Below are 16144 nucleotides of genomic sequence, written 5' to 3' on the forward strand. Positions count from 1 at the left end.
TATTTTTTTGTCAAATAGCTTAGTAGCGAGAAATTTCACCCTTAAGGTGGATAAGTGAGATGACCAACGGTTTGAACCCCGACTCCCTACATATATAATGTAATGTCCCTATCAACTAAACTAAATTGATGGACAAATACATCTCTAATGTATCTCTAATTTATTACTGTTGTAAATTATATTTGGGGCTTGTTGGCTCTCTAAACCCATTTAATTATTTCAACAAAATCTTTCACAAATGAATCAATGAAAGCATAATAGATTAACATCAACTGGAAATATTTTTATGTTTGAGCAAACTCTAGTGTGTTACTCTTCTGTTTTATGGGTATATTTATGTTCAAGCATTCATTAAATGTTGTATTAGTGTCGCATCGCATGCAGAGGGGGAGAGATAGAGAACTATAATCCGGTGAAAAAATGACCAATAAGATCATCTACGTTTATTTTGATCTAATGGTCAATTGAAGTGGTACATCGCTGAAAGATTTAAGTGATCCCTGATCCAAAAAATCACCATATATTAATAGATGCACATTTCTCTTAAGTATGTTGTATTTGCAATATAAGTTTTATTAATAAGTGTAGCATGTATTGGATTTAAATTTTTTCACATATCCATATATGCTTATTGTATCATACCGACACTTTACTATGTATCCATTCGTCATAGGAAATTAAGATCTTCTCAACTGAAAAAAAAAAAATGTAAAAATCATGATGAGATATAATCCATTGGATGAGTTAAAATATAAAACCCATTGGATTAATTATAAAGAAAAGATAGTATTGAAATTTGAAAAGAAAAGTTCAAAAAATAAGGAAGATAAAAAGAATAAGAAGATTCAAATCGGTTTGATAACTTTAAATCTTCTACTCCCTCCCAAAATATAAGAATTTATTGACAAATGCATAAGAATTAAGAAAAGTATAGTTTTTTGCATTAAATTTATCAATAATGTTGCATTCTCTTTCTAAAATTATATATCATTCAATTATTAAAAGAGGGAAAATAATGATCTTCAATTATCCTTCAACCGAAATTTTTTTTTCTACCCCAACAATCTTCACTCTACCCCAACATATTTTTCAAAATACCCGGTATACCCTTATAAAAATTAGTATATTTTAATAATTTTTTTTGTCGTATTATACTGTTCCGGTAGACTGTTTCATCCTCCCAAAAAACTGTCCCGGTAAATATTTATCTATACCGGTATGTTAATTTTACCGGTACACGTTTTAATAAGTGTTTCGGTGTTGATTTTACCGGTACACTTGGTTTTAATAAGTGTTCCGATATGTAAAAGAATAAAACTTGTAATAATGATATTCACCAGATCCAAAATCTGCTACCTTTAATATCCCTTCATTATTCACCAGAAGATTTGACCCTTCAATGTCCCGGTGCATTACACCCCTTGAGTGACAGTGCTCAAGACCAGATAACAACTGTTTCATGTAGCATTTGATTTGCACAACAAAATCATTTTGTCCTTTTAATCAATCTTTCATCACAATTCATAACCAAAGTTTTAAACTATTGTTGCCAATATTCATAAGGGAAAGTTAAGTTAAGCTAAGGTAAGCTAAAAATACATGTGATTCAGTAAAGTTAATTTCTGGTTTTGACAAGAGCCCTTTAACATCATGCTCCATGTACTCAAAGTCTCAAATACAAGGTAGATGCTACAAGACAATCTTGAAGTAATCAAGCCTTCCAGTTTAATGATATTGGGATGATCAAGCCTTCTAAGAATCAATATTTCTCGTGCCATAAACCGTACACTTTCTGGCTCAAAATTGTCAAATCACACCTTCTTTAAAGCCACTATCTTCCCCGTCTCAATCTCCTTCGCTCGGAAAACACTGCTATATGTTCCCTGCCCAATCTATTCATACAGGTTCCAAATAAACACCAATTGTCAAGAGATCGGTGTTTAAATTATTACAAGAGATTTGTGGTGATTCTGGAGCACAAGAGATCGGTGTTTAAATTATTACAAGAGATTGGTGTTTAAATTAAACATACTACCGGAACACTTATTAAAAAGTGTACCGGTAAAATTAATATATCGGAATATTTTTTAAAAAGTGTACCGGTAAAATTAACATATCGGTATAGATAAATATTTACCGGAACAGTTTTTTGGGAGGATGAAACAGTCTACCGGAACTGTATAATACGACAAAAAAAAATTATTAAAATATACTAATTTTTTTATAAGGGTATACTGGGTATTTTGAAAAATATGTTGGGGTAGACTGAAGATTGTTGGGGTAGAAAAAAAAAAATTTCCCTTCAACCATTCACCTGATCCAATAACACCCAACTCGGCCCATTTATCAATATGGGTCAAAACTTTTCTCTCCCGACCCCCTCATTTCTTTTCTACCCCCAAAAATCCCATTTTGCCCCTTGCAGTATGAAAATTTTTTGCCAACAAACTTCGGTTTATATAAACCGAAGTTTTTAAACATGGAAAAAAAATTCGGTTTATATAAACTGAAATAACATATACCCCCGAAAAAGAAGGAAAATTAATTATGTGAAAATTCGTGTAGAGCTACCTGTGGTAAATTTAGCATATCTCTCTGAATATAGGTCGTATGCTAATGATTTTTAATCCAGTGTAAAGAAGACAAAATTTACTACAAGATTGACACCGGAATTATTAAATTTCATTAAGTATAGTATGAGAAAATATACCTACAAGGTTGAGAAAAGTTTCTTTAAAATGTTGTAGAGATACCTGTGGTAAATTTATCATAGCTCTCTGAATATAAGTCGTATGCTAATAATTTTTAATCCAGTGTAAAGAAGACAAAATTTACTACAAGATTAACACCGGAATTGTTAAATTTCATTAAGTATAGTATGAGAAACGCTACCTACAAGTTTGAGAAAAGTTTCTGCAAAATGTTGTAGAGATACCTGTGGTAAATTTATCATAAATCTCTGAATATAAGTCGTATGCTAATGATTTTTAATCTAGTGTAAAGAAGAAAAAATTTAATACAATATTGACACCGGAATTGTTAAATTTCATTAAGTATAGTATGAGAAAATCTACCTACAAGTTTGAGAAAAGTTTATGCTCTGTTTCTGTACCAGTACCCATTATTAGGTCAAACTTAACCAATTGGATAGTTAACCCTCAAAACAAAAATTATATTTGTATTCTTGACACCCTAAGCTTTCCAACGAGTGGTCGTTTACTCAAATCGGATATTGTTTAGTATTTCAAATAAATTGTGGAAGTTGAGGGTCTCATGCAGAATTTATGTAGGAAAACTGAAAAAAAATTTGGAACACAATATTTCGGTTTATATAAACCGAATTTTTTAGCATGACAAAAAAATTCGGTTCGTATAAACCGAAGTACCCCCAAGGGCAAAAACGAAAATTCAGGGGGTAGAAAAGAAATGAGGATGGTCGGGAGAGAAACCATCTTAAATAAAAAGATAAAGGGCCGAAAATATAGCCACACATGGATTGTATGCTCCCCTAAAAATATGGACTAGTAAGGCCAGAACGTGGGGGAGCTCGCCCAATGCTTCTCTTCCAAAATCATCACATTCAACATACTCACTAACACTAAAACTTAGACCTAGAGCATCATTTAGCTAAATGCATACCTACTCAATTCTTAGCAAGAGCATAGTATTTTTATGAAAATTTAATTAATGCACCTTAAACTTTGAATAAAGTTTTATAAAATAGGACAATAAAATATTAGAAAAAAATATTATATTTTGGAACAAAGAGAGTATATAATCAAAAGGAAATAAAGTCGGAAATTCCGCAAATTAATAACTAAAAATTATCCTCGTGTTTAATTAATTCCCTAGATAACAGGAGATTAAATTACACTCCACTTTTTGAAGAAGATAATGGTGTAATTTTCACTAGGGAGTAGTCTCCCTGGTTTTTTTCTTCTTTTTCCTTTTCTCTTCATGTAACAACAAAAAATATATAATTTTGCATAAACAAACTTCTTAATAATTTTATATAAAGAAATTTCAGAGAAAAGAATTGTAGATAAATTATTTGAGACTCTTTTTTATGTTTAATGTACACATGGCATAAGGAAAAGAGTACTAGTATTCTTTTGACATTAATTTCTCATAAGCAAATTAATTAAATGTTGACCAATATATAATTGTCGACAAAAAACATTTATGTATAGCTAAAAATCCCGATTTGCCTTTAATTGATGTATGTATATTTATTGTTGTATATTAAGTTTGATCCAACAAAGTTTTTATCTTGACAGAAAATCAACAAAATTTATGTGTGCCTTTATTATCGGCAACGTGGCAAAAAACAACAAATTTTTAAAAGATTAGAAAGCCAAATTTTAAATTTTTATTGAGTGATTTTTTTTACCGAAATTTTTTATTGAGTGATAAAAACTTCTACAATACGTTTATATTATTATATACCCACAAGTATACAACAAATCCTTCACAAAAAAAAAAGTATACAACAAATATAGTTTTTTTTTGTTACAAAAATATTGTAATTGTTTAATTTCACAAATATTATATTTCTTTTTTCATTATGAACTTACATGTTGGAGTACATCTCATATTTATGCACATTTACATTAAAAAAAATGAGTGTACACATGTTTAGAAAATTTCTACTCCCTCAGGCCTCTTTTATAAGCAAATATTTCAATTTGCACACTTATAAAGAAGTTGTTTTTTGTCTTGATTTTATGTAACAGTCCTATTACAATTACTAAAATAACCTTATAATATTTTAATTTTGCATTGGACTCTACAATCATCTTAAAAAGTAGTACAATTAATGAGGATAATTTTGGAAAAATAACATTGAATAAAGTTGGTTTTGGTTACTTTTGCTTATATTTAAGACAAAAAAGATTTGTTGACTAAATTTGCTTATATTGTACAGACATTTTTGTTAGCATTAATGTATAGTTTTAATTTTCGGTTATTTCATCTATAAATCAAGAAAACTAATTAATATGATTATTTTACTCTCCCTGTCCCAAATTATAAAGGAAAAAACTCACTTTTATTGTCCCAAATTATAAGGGAAAAACACAAACATTTATCTTTTTCAAAATTACTTTTTGTTTATTCTCATAAAATTAAATGCAAACCGCATTTAATTTACTCTCTCTTATCTTTTCCATAACCAATAATCAATAAAAATTGTTTTCACATCTTACCATGCAATTATTTTCAAGAAAAATACAAAGAAACATATTTCAAATTATTATGTTTTGTTTTTTCTTAAAAAATGTGTTTTTTATTTTTTTTCTCTTATAATTTGGGACGAAGGGAGTATGTCTTTGCTTATAAATAATGCTTTTTAGACTTACATGTTTTCCACCATTTTTGAAAGCCTCCTCTAAACCTCTATTTTCTCTGTTCTTTTATATTGTTCTTTGTGTTTTATTTTTTGGTACATCATTGTGTTCATATTTTTTATTCTCATATATTATTTTTGTTGCAATTATATATTTTCAAATCATGCCTATATATTTTTAGATGAATATATGACCAAGATTTTTTCATTTTTCTTATGATTATGTTAATATGATATTTTGTATTGGATTTATTCATTATTATATTTCATTTGCAGATGTGTAGAAAGACTACGATAGGAATGAGTTAAGACCAAGATGGTTGCAATTGAACTTGACGGATCAATGATATTCTTTTATTAGAGTGGACAAAATTGATTTTATTTGATTAGGTTAAGATTATTTTCCGTATTAATTTTTTATTTATTTCGAGAAGACCGACAACAAAGAGGAGAAAGAGTGATACAATTTTCCAACTTTATTTTTGTGTTTCTATTCAATTGTTTCCATTTGTATCTATTAATCTATTAATATGAAAAAATCAGAACTATTTGCTTTTCTCTCTCATAGAAAATACTCTTCTCCAATTGTCTTTATTCCTTACTGCAATGTTTTTTATTGTTGCTACTGTAATTTTGATTTGCCTTACACAGAAATTGAGTTATAAAAGCTAGCATATGGAGTTTAACCTTACTATGAAGGAAAAAAGTATAATTGGTATGTTTGCATCATACTCTTTTGCTCAAGTTTCCTACGTTGTGAAGGAGAATAGCGTGTATAAAAGAGATTAAAATGCAGCGGAATTAAAATTTCCTTCACTGAATCCTTGCGAATGGGCATGATCAGGGTTAAACGTTATACCTTTGTAGAACTGAAACAACAAACTCTTTGCTTCTCCTATTGATCACAAGCACCACACGACGGCAACACCTCTAGCTAGTCCACACGAACAGGTCTTCAACTTTCAGTGCTAGCTGCTACAACATGAAGGCTTAGGAAGTGCGATTAGGGTTTCAGAGTTTTAGGGTTTCTCTGAAAACGAATTGTGAAAAAGCAAAAAAACAAACTGAACTACACAAGCTTCTATTTATAGAGTTTCTTGTGTGGTCAGTTGGGTCATACGGTGTTTGGTCTTCTTAAGCCCAAAACTATTTTTTCACTAATCGCACCCTCAAAATAAGTCTTACTTATTTCTTCCATATCGACTGTCCTTATGTGTGTGACCCTGTAGGTTCTTATGACGTTGGCAATAATATTAATCTTAATATTATAAACAGTGAGCGGTATCTAGCAACACATCACTGCTACCCAAGTCACAAGAATGTCACGTGATCTGACAAACCTTTCCGTGATAAAACTCATGTGTATAATTACCCTTTTACCCTTATGTCTATATTGAACACAAGGCATAGTACGTCACCCTTGTTAAGTTCAATATTGGGCCCATAGACATATCTCCTGTTATGTAGGAGGGGTAAATTCCATCTAGGTCACTCATGTCCCTTAGCATGATTCGTGGAATACCCATCAACCAACTTTATAGTCATCCTGTTACGGATAACTTTGAATGGCGACAAAGTACTACACTCCTACATCTAGGGAACATAGTGGTTTCAGGTCGAAGGGTGGAATACACCACTTATCACTATGAGAATATCTTATGACATTTCATAACATACTATGTAGTATTCTCATGGTGGGTCAATCCGATATAAATATTACTCTTAATATTTATATCTATGTGAAGACTTGATAACTCTTTATCTATGATCCGTGAGATGTGATCATCAGTCTACCAACATAATAGTCTCTATGTTTTGATGTTATCCCAATTCACAGTAAAGCTCGACTACGGATGTTTTAAGAATAGTGTTCTCATGTGTAATGGATTCTCACGATTAAGTCACACTTAACGTTCCATTCAATGAACTTACTATTCTAGGGACTCTATTATTATTTAACACATAAACATAATAAAGAAAAGCCTTTATTTAATAAGTAAATTGTCCAATACAAGTATCATGCAATTATAAATAATTGGCCTCTAGGGCTTACACCAACACGTTGCAACACACATAGTGAATGCATTAATGAACACTTTAAAAGATTGCAACTTTCAATAGTGCAATATATAACTGTATGTGCACTAAGAGTTAATTACTCGCGTAATGGGATGCTCACCGGTGATGGTCTAACATCAACGGCCAATAAGTTGTTTTGCAGCAAAGGATGGAGAACATGATATTGCTTCCTTTTTCGAAAACTATTTTCCAAAATGATGATCACACATTGTGTTGGAATGATGTGTTTTTTTTCCTTATCCGCTTCACTAAGAGTACGTGAAGTGGTGTTTTTTTTTTTTTGCTTATGAATTTCTCCTTTGTTTCGTTTAAAATTTCCTTCTAAATATGAATTTCATTTTATCAAATTACACTTCATCCTTAAAAATTGATTAAGCATACGAATACGGTGGTAGAGTTTGATTTTGTTTTTTTTAAGAGGATTGTCTTTCACCTTTCTTTACCGGATATATAATTCAATGGGTTATTTTTCTGTTTTTATGTTTCATTTTCATTAATTTATGATCTTCTAAATGTTAAGCTTATCTTTACGAATGACATCCCATATGCAAGCCATGTGTGTAAAGATCCATAGCTCACTCTCAAAATGCTCTCATCCTCTCTACGCATAACAAATTTGTTTAAAATTGACTAAAATGTGTTCTTTTGTAGTTTAATCTACGAACTATTAAAAAACTCCATTATTTGGTGACAAGTTTTATGCATCAAGTTTAAAAGATGTCAAATAAATGACATTGGAGAGACAATCAAACATAAGGTAATATTAGATTCTCAATTTCTCTAATCACTTCATCTTTTGTTCGTCCCATAAGCTTTTAATCATAACTTGAAATTTATGACTCAAACTAATGTTAGTTTAATAACCTTTAGATACTGAATGGTGAAAGGCAACAAACTAAAAGTTACAAGAAGCCTCTCCTATGTTATCTGTTATATGGATTAATCTGCAAATTTTATAATAGGCGTTCATACTAACATGTTCAAGGAAACAATGGGAAATCATGGAATAGCTAGTATGTCTTTGCTTATAAATAATGCTTTTTAGACTTATATTTTTTCCACCATTTTTGAAAGCCTTCTCTAAACCTTTATTTTCTCTGTTCTTTTATATTGTTTTTTGTGTTGTTTTTTTTGGTACATTATTGTGTTGTTATTTTTTATTCTCATATATTATTTTTGTTGCAATTATATATTTTAAAATCATGCCTATATATTTTTAGATGAATATATGACCAAGATTTTTTCATTTTTCTTATGATTATGTTAATATGATATTTTGTATTGGATTTATTCATTATTATATTTTATTTGCAGATGTGTAGAAAGACTACGATAGGAATGAGTTAAGACCAAGATGATTGCAATCGAACTTGACGGATCAATGATATTCTTTTATTAGAGTGGACAAAATTGATTTTATTTGATTAGGTTAAGATTATTTTCCGTATTAATTTTTTATTTATTTCGAAAAGACCAACAACAAAGAGAAGAAAGAGTGATACAATTTTCCAAATTTATTTTTGTTTTTCTATTCAATTGTTTCCGTTTGTATCTATTAATCTATTAATATGAAAAAACCAGAACTATTTACCTTTCTCTCTCATAGAAAATACTCTTCTCCAATTGTTTTTATTCCTTACTACAATGTTTTCTATTGTTGCTACTGTAATTTTGATTTTCCTTACACAGAAATTGAGTTATAAAAGCTAGCATCTGGAGTTTAACCTTACTATGAAGGAAAAAAGTATAATTGGTATGTTTGCATCATACTCTTTTGCTCAAGTTTCCTACGTTGCAACACACATAGTGTATAATGCATTATAATGAACACTTTAAAAGATTGCAACTTTCAATAGTGCAATATATAACTGTATGTGCACTAAGAGTTAATTACTCGCGTAATGGGCTGCTCACCGGTGATGGTCTAACATCAACGGCCAATAAGTTGTTTTGCACCAAAGGATGGAGAACATGACATTGCTTCCTTTTTCGAAAACTATTTTCCAAAATGATGATCACACATTGTGTTTGAATGATGTTTTTTTTTTCCTTATCTGCTTCACTAAGAGTACGTGAAGTGGTGTTTTTTTTTTTTTTGCTTATGAATTTCTTCTTTGTTTCGTTTAAAATTTCCTTCTAAATGTGAATTTCATTTTATCAAATTACACTTCATCCTTAAAAATTGATTAAGCATACGAATACGGTGGTAGAGTTTGATTTTGTTTTTTTTAAGAGGATTGTCTTTCACCTTTCTTTACCGGATATATAAATCAATGGGTTATTTTTCTGTTTTATGTTTCATTTTCATTAATTATGATCTTCTAAATGTTAATCTTATCTTTACGAATGACATCCCATATGCAAGTGTACAAACTTCGTCAATTGAGTAATAAAAAGATATCGATCCTCAAGGATTGCGTTGATCAATCAAGGTGATTGTGTCTATGAACATACTAAAATTAAAACACATTTTTGCGGGTTTGTTTGAGTAATTGGTTTGTAAGAAAACGTTTGGAAATCAAATGGTAAACGAGTGAGGTTGGATCATCGAAACTCCCTAAACTTGATTTTATTTGATTAGGTTAAGATTATTTTCCGTATTAATTTTTATTTATTTCGAGAAGACCAACAACAAAGAGAAGAAAGAGTGATACAATTTTCCAAATTTATTTTTGTTTTTCTATTCAATTGTTTCCGTTTGTATCTATTAATCTATTAATATGAAAAAACCAGAACTATTTACCTTTCTCTCTCATAGAAAATACTCTTCTCCAATTGTTTTTATTCCTTACTACAATGTTTTCTATTGTTGCTACTGTAATTTTGATTTTACTTACACAGAAATTGAGTTATAAAAGCTAGCATCTGGAGTTTAACCTTACTATGAAGGAAAAAAGTATAATTGGTATGTTTGCATCATACTCTTTTGCTCAAGTTTCCTACGTTGCAACACACATAGTGTATAATGCATTATAATGAACACTTTAAAAGATTGCAACTTTCAATAGTGCAATATATAACTGTATGTGCACTAAGAGTTAATTACTCGCGTAATGGGCTGCTCACCGGTGATGGTCTAACATCAACGGCCAATAAGTTGTTTTGCACCAAAGGATGGAGAACATGACATTGCTTCCTTTTTCGAAAACTATTTTCCAAAATGATGATCACACATTGTGTTTGAATGATGTTTTTTTTTCCTTATCTGCTTCACTAAGAGTACGTGAAGTGGTGTTTTTTTTTTTTTTTTGCTTATGAATTTCTTCTTTGTTTCGTTTAAAATTTCCTTCTAAATATGAATTTCATTTTATCAAATTACACTTCATCCTTAAAAATTGATTAAGCATACGAATACGGTGGTAGAGTTTGATTTTGTTTTTTTTAAGAGGATTGTCTTTCACCTTTCTTTACCGGATATATAAATCAATGGGTTATTTTTCTGTTTTATGTTTCATTTTCATTAATTATGATCTTCTAAATGTTAATCTTATCTTTACGAATGACATCCCATATGCAAGTGTACAAACTTCGTCAATTGAGTAATAAAAAGATATCGATCCTCAAGGATTGCGTTGATCAATCAAGGTGATTGTGTCTATGAACATACTAAAATTAAAACACATTTTTGCGGGTTTGTTTGAGTAATTGGTTTGTAAGAAAACGTTTGGAAATCAAATGGTAAACGAGTGAGGTTGGATCATCGAAACTCCCTAAACTTGATTTTATTTGATTAGGTTAAGATTATTTTCCGTATTAATTTTTTATTTATTTCGAGAAGACCAACAACAAAGAGAAGAAAGAGTGATACAATTTTCCAAATTTATTTTTGTTTTTCTATTCAATTGTTTCCGTTTGTATCTATTAATCTATTAATATGAAAAAACCAGAACTATTTACCTTTCTCTCTCATAGAAAATACTCTTCTCCAATTGTTTTTATTCCTTACTACAATGTTTTCTATTGTTGCTACTGTAATTTTGATTTTCCTTACACAGAAATTGAGTTATAAAAGCTAGCATCTGGAGTTTAACCTTACTATGAAGGAAAAAAGTATAATTGGTATGTTTGCATCATACTCTTTTGCTCAAGTTTCCTACGTTGCAACACACATAGTGTATAATGCATTATAATGAACACTTTAAAAGATTGCAACTTTCAATAGTGCAATATATAACTGTATGTGCACTAAGAGTTAATTACTCGCGTAATGGGCTGCTCACCGGTGATGGTCTAACATCAACGGCCAATAAGTTGTTTTGCACCAAAGGATGGAGAACATGACATTGCTTCCTTTTTCGAAAACTATTTTCCAAAATGATGATCACACATTGTGTTTGAATGATGTTTTTTTTTCCTTATCTGCTTCACTAAGAGTACGTGAAGTGGTGTTTTTTTTTTTTTTTTTTTTGCTTATGAATTTCTTCTTTGTTTCGTTTAAAATTTCCTTCTAAATATGAATTTCATTTTATCAAATTACACTTCATCCTTAAAAATTGATTAAGCATACGAATACGGTGGTAGAGTTTGATTTTGTTTTTTTTAAGAGGATTGTCTTTCACCTTTCTTTACCGGATATATAAATCAATGGGTTATTTTTCTGTTTTATGTTTCATTTTCATTAATTATGATCTTCTAAATGTTAATCTTATCTTTACGAATGACATCCCATATGCAAGTGTACAAACTTCGTCAATTGAGTAATAAAAAGATATCGATCCTCAAGGATTGCGTTGATCAATCAAGGTGATTGTGTCTATGAACATACTAAAATTAAAACACATTTTTGCTGGTTTGTTTGAGTAATTGGTTTGTAAGAAAACGTTTGGAAATCAAATGGTAAACGAGTGAGGTTGGATCATCGAAACTCCCTAAACTATAACAATCGCATGCAATCAATCATATCGTATTGAATCATTCAAGTGGCACAACTAGATCAAAAATATGGTAGATTTCAATCTCTTGATAAATTCACCCTATCCTTTATCGATACTTCTCCAATAACACTGTTGAAAAGCATTGCAAAGTTGATCAGAAATTGAAAAGCATTAAGCATTGATATTCATAATCAGAATCTAAAATCATTGCAAAGTTGATCAGAAATTAAAAAGCATTAAGCGTTGATATTCATGAAATAACACTGTTACAAGAGATTCAATACATAATAGGATAGATTACATTCAATTACATAGCTTAGTTCATCTCTAGATCCAACCTCTATGAGGGGTTTAGCTCCTCATGGTGATGTGGACAAATCCAAGCTTCAACTTCACAAGAGAGGCTCCCATGCTGTTGAACTTCTTGAATCTAGCCACTAGAATGCAGGATCAAACTTCAATTCCTGCACAAGATCTCAGAAAATCAATGATGAACTCCAAATTTTCGAACCCCTTTCCAGAAAATGAGATTTTAATATATACAGATCGCAACCACGCCGTGCGTCAGATCTATCACGCCGCGCGTGGTTGCTTCTATTCCACTACGCCGCGCGTGTAACTGCATCATGCCGCGCGTGATCAAGGCAGAGGAGAACTGATCTTCAGCACACGTTATTACGTCGTGCGTCGTTGTCTTTACGCCCCCGGCGTAGTTCATTTCTACCTTCACGCCGCGCGTGGTACCTCTCACGCCGCGCGTGATTAAGTCAGTGGCAAATCCATCTTCTGATCAGGGTATTACGCCGCGCGTGGAAAGGTCCCCACGCCGTGCATAATAGAAGCAGGGGAAAATCTTCTTCTGATAAGGCCATTACACGGCGCGTGATGCTCCACGCCCCCAGCGTAGTACAAATGCATCTTTTATTGCATAATTCCCTACTTTCTTGTAATCCAAGTAATCTTGCTTCTGAGCTGATTTCTCTTTGTTTATTCACTAAAAACCTCTAAAAAGAGTCTAATGTCCCTCAAATAAGCATGGATATAAGAGTGTGACGATAAGTCATCATGTGTAAAGATCCATAGCTCACTCTCAAAATGCTCTCATCCTCTCTACGCACAATCTTTTGCAGAACTTCGACTAGGAAAACACAGGAGTCGTCTCTCCCCTCAAGAACGAGGTGATGAGCATTCTAAGTTGTCGAGTTTTTGTCTGAATTGGGTTATTGTTTATTGGTCTTCAAGAACTTCACACTTTTCAACCGATGCTCAATGATTTCATCACAATCCTCACATACACTCTTCAATCATGGTTAATTCACTCAAATCAACACATCTAGCAAGTCAACAATGATTTTGCAAGTATTCTGGAAATTCAATCGATTCACTTTGTGCACACACATTAGAGGTCTTAAGGGTTATAACGTGGCTCGGTTAAGTAGTAGAAAAAACTTGGAGTTAGATCCACCTAAAGTCAAAGAAAAATTTTCAAACCAAAACCCTTTTTCTTTTAAAACCACAATGGACTAGAGAACTTTTCATTTCATCATACAAGTTTTTGCAAATCTTTTGCATTCAAGGCTATCACTTCTTTTGGTATTTCTTTTCTCTTTTTCTACATTCATCTCTTTCTCTTTTTTTTTTCTTTTCTTTTCTTCATATTTTTCTCTATAGCCTTGCAATCTTTTGAAAAAATTTCAACAAAACTTTTGTAAGTTCTCTAGTACCCTCATCCCAAACTTCATTGTATGCTAATTCCAAAGAGCAACCCCAAACTTAGTGGTGAGCATTGCGCATCAACCACTAAATAGGTGCCTAACCTCCAAGAAAGTCATTCATTTTTCCATAAATTTTTTTTTTAAGGTTTTGCAAAAATAAACATTGTTTCTTTCGGCTCAAATTGGTTAAGCAAAGGAGATATATGTAAGGGTGGATAAAAAGGCTCAAAGGTACCAATACAACATGCCTCGTGTGTGCGACAATATTACCAATCAAATAAAGAGAATACAAGCAAAATCGAGAGACAATACAAGAGTGGATATCACATAGAAAGAATGAGAAGTGTTTGGCTTAATACCTCACGGTTAGGTCGAATCAATGAGCCGGTAAAAAGTGTGAATTCCTTTCCTTTGCCTCTTGATCACATGAGTGCAACAAGCAATTGCACTGAAAGTATCACAAATCACACACGGATAGAATCAAACAATTGATACTCAAGTGATAGAAAGAACATGCCAAGATATTGAAACAAATTCTAAAGGTAAACGAAATTCCACAATTGAACATAAAAAGATTCAAATTCAAAGTTAATTATTACAATCATCCAGCAAATCCAAAGGAACATCAAACAATTATTAACATGACAAAGATAGTAGTAAAGTAGAAGGAGTAGGAGTAAAGTAGCAGCGGCAACATATAACCAAGATCATCTGAAAAGCTCAAGACTCGTCATCCGGCTGAGCACTGAAGTAGTCAGTGAAAGAGTGATTCAAGTTCAAGTTCAGCCCGTCAACATCCAGCATCTCACGCTCCATAGCAGCAACTTCCTCTTGCTCAACCCGGCGCCGTCTCTCCATCTCAGCAAGCTCAGAGGTCCTCAAGCTAGAGTTGTAAGATTGTCTAGCCTGAAAGGATGCCATCTCCCTAGCCTGGTGCGCCTCCCACTCGGTATCAACCGGATATAGAGTTCCAAAGGTGGGAGGAGGGAAAGTGGACCGGTAGGACATCGCCTCAGAGTACATCAAGGAGGAAGTGTCATAGTACATGTTAGGGAGACCGGAGTAGTGAGAGATCTCCATTTGGTGTAACATAGAAGCCAACTGATTAACATCATGAGAATAAAGAGGAGGGGCTGTTCCGGCACCCCTTGTGGTTCAGTTACCGGTACACCATGTTGGTCCGGATGTACACCATCTTCAAACCGATTAATTTCTTCTTCTTCCCTTGCGGCTTCATCTCTCCCCGCATTACCATCACCACGGTAAACCATAGGACCTCTCTCAAACTTTTTAGTGAAGTATGACAAAGAAAGAGGACGGATGGGATGAAGATCACCATCATGAGCAGCCACAGTGACATTCCTAGCTCTACATAATGCCGAAATCAAATTACAATGCCCAAGAGTAAATGTTTGATTGGAATTGTTAGCCATTTCATAAAGATCCTTCGACAACCATAGACCAAGACCAATAAACCTTCCCTCAGCAAGAAACCGGACTGCACCAACATTGTCCGCTTGTATTTCCGAACTATTACCAACCACTCTTACATTTTTCAGCCAAAACTCACCCCAAGCACGATGAACGGGGTTAAACGTCGTCAAACTCAACCTGGTAGGGAATGAAGTGGCCGAATGTGGTAGCCACCTAGCACCCGGCCAACAAATAATATTTTTCAACTCTTCCCTCACCGCCAAATTACCAACATCAATCCTAGCTTTTTCCGGCAAAAACTCACATGCCGCCCTAATTCTACAGCCCAATAAAGTATTAATAGCTTCAGCAGAGAAATTAACTCGCACACCTCTCACCACAGATACATAAGCAGGATACTCCGGTTTCGCCGGATCATAAGCATTGGCGAGGAATTCCCTCACCCACAATTGGTTACCCGGATTTTCCTCATCTTTCATCATCAACTTATTAAACTTGACCCACTTTCTAGCTTTTAAAGAATCACCTAACTCAGCCACCCCCTTCAACAAATCCTCTCCAAAACCCTTCTCCTGATTGATAGTAAAAGTGCGAATTTTAAAGTACCTTTGTTGGTGAACATCGCTCAAGAACCGGTTGTCGATGAGCGGTTGAGAAGAATTAGCCGGACGGAGCACCGCTGCTTGAGGAGAGGATTC

This window comes from Trifolium pratense, linkage group LG2 (assembly GCF_020283565.1).
Source record: "Trifolium pratense cultivar HEN17-A07 linkage group LG2, ARS_RC_1.1, whole genome shotgun sequence".
Classification (NCBI taxonomy): Eukaryota; Viridiplantae; Streptophyta; class Magnoliopsida; order Fabales; family Fabaceae; genus Trifolium; species Trifolium pratense.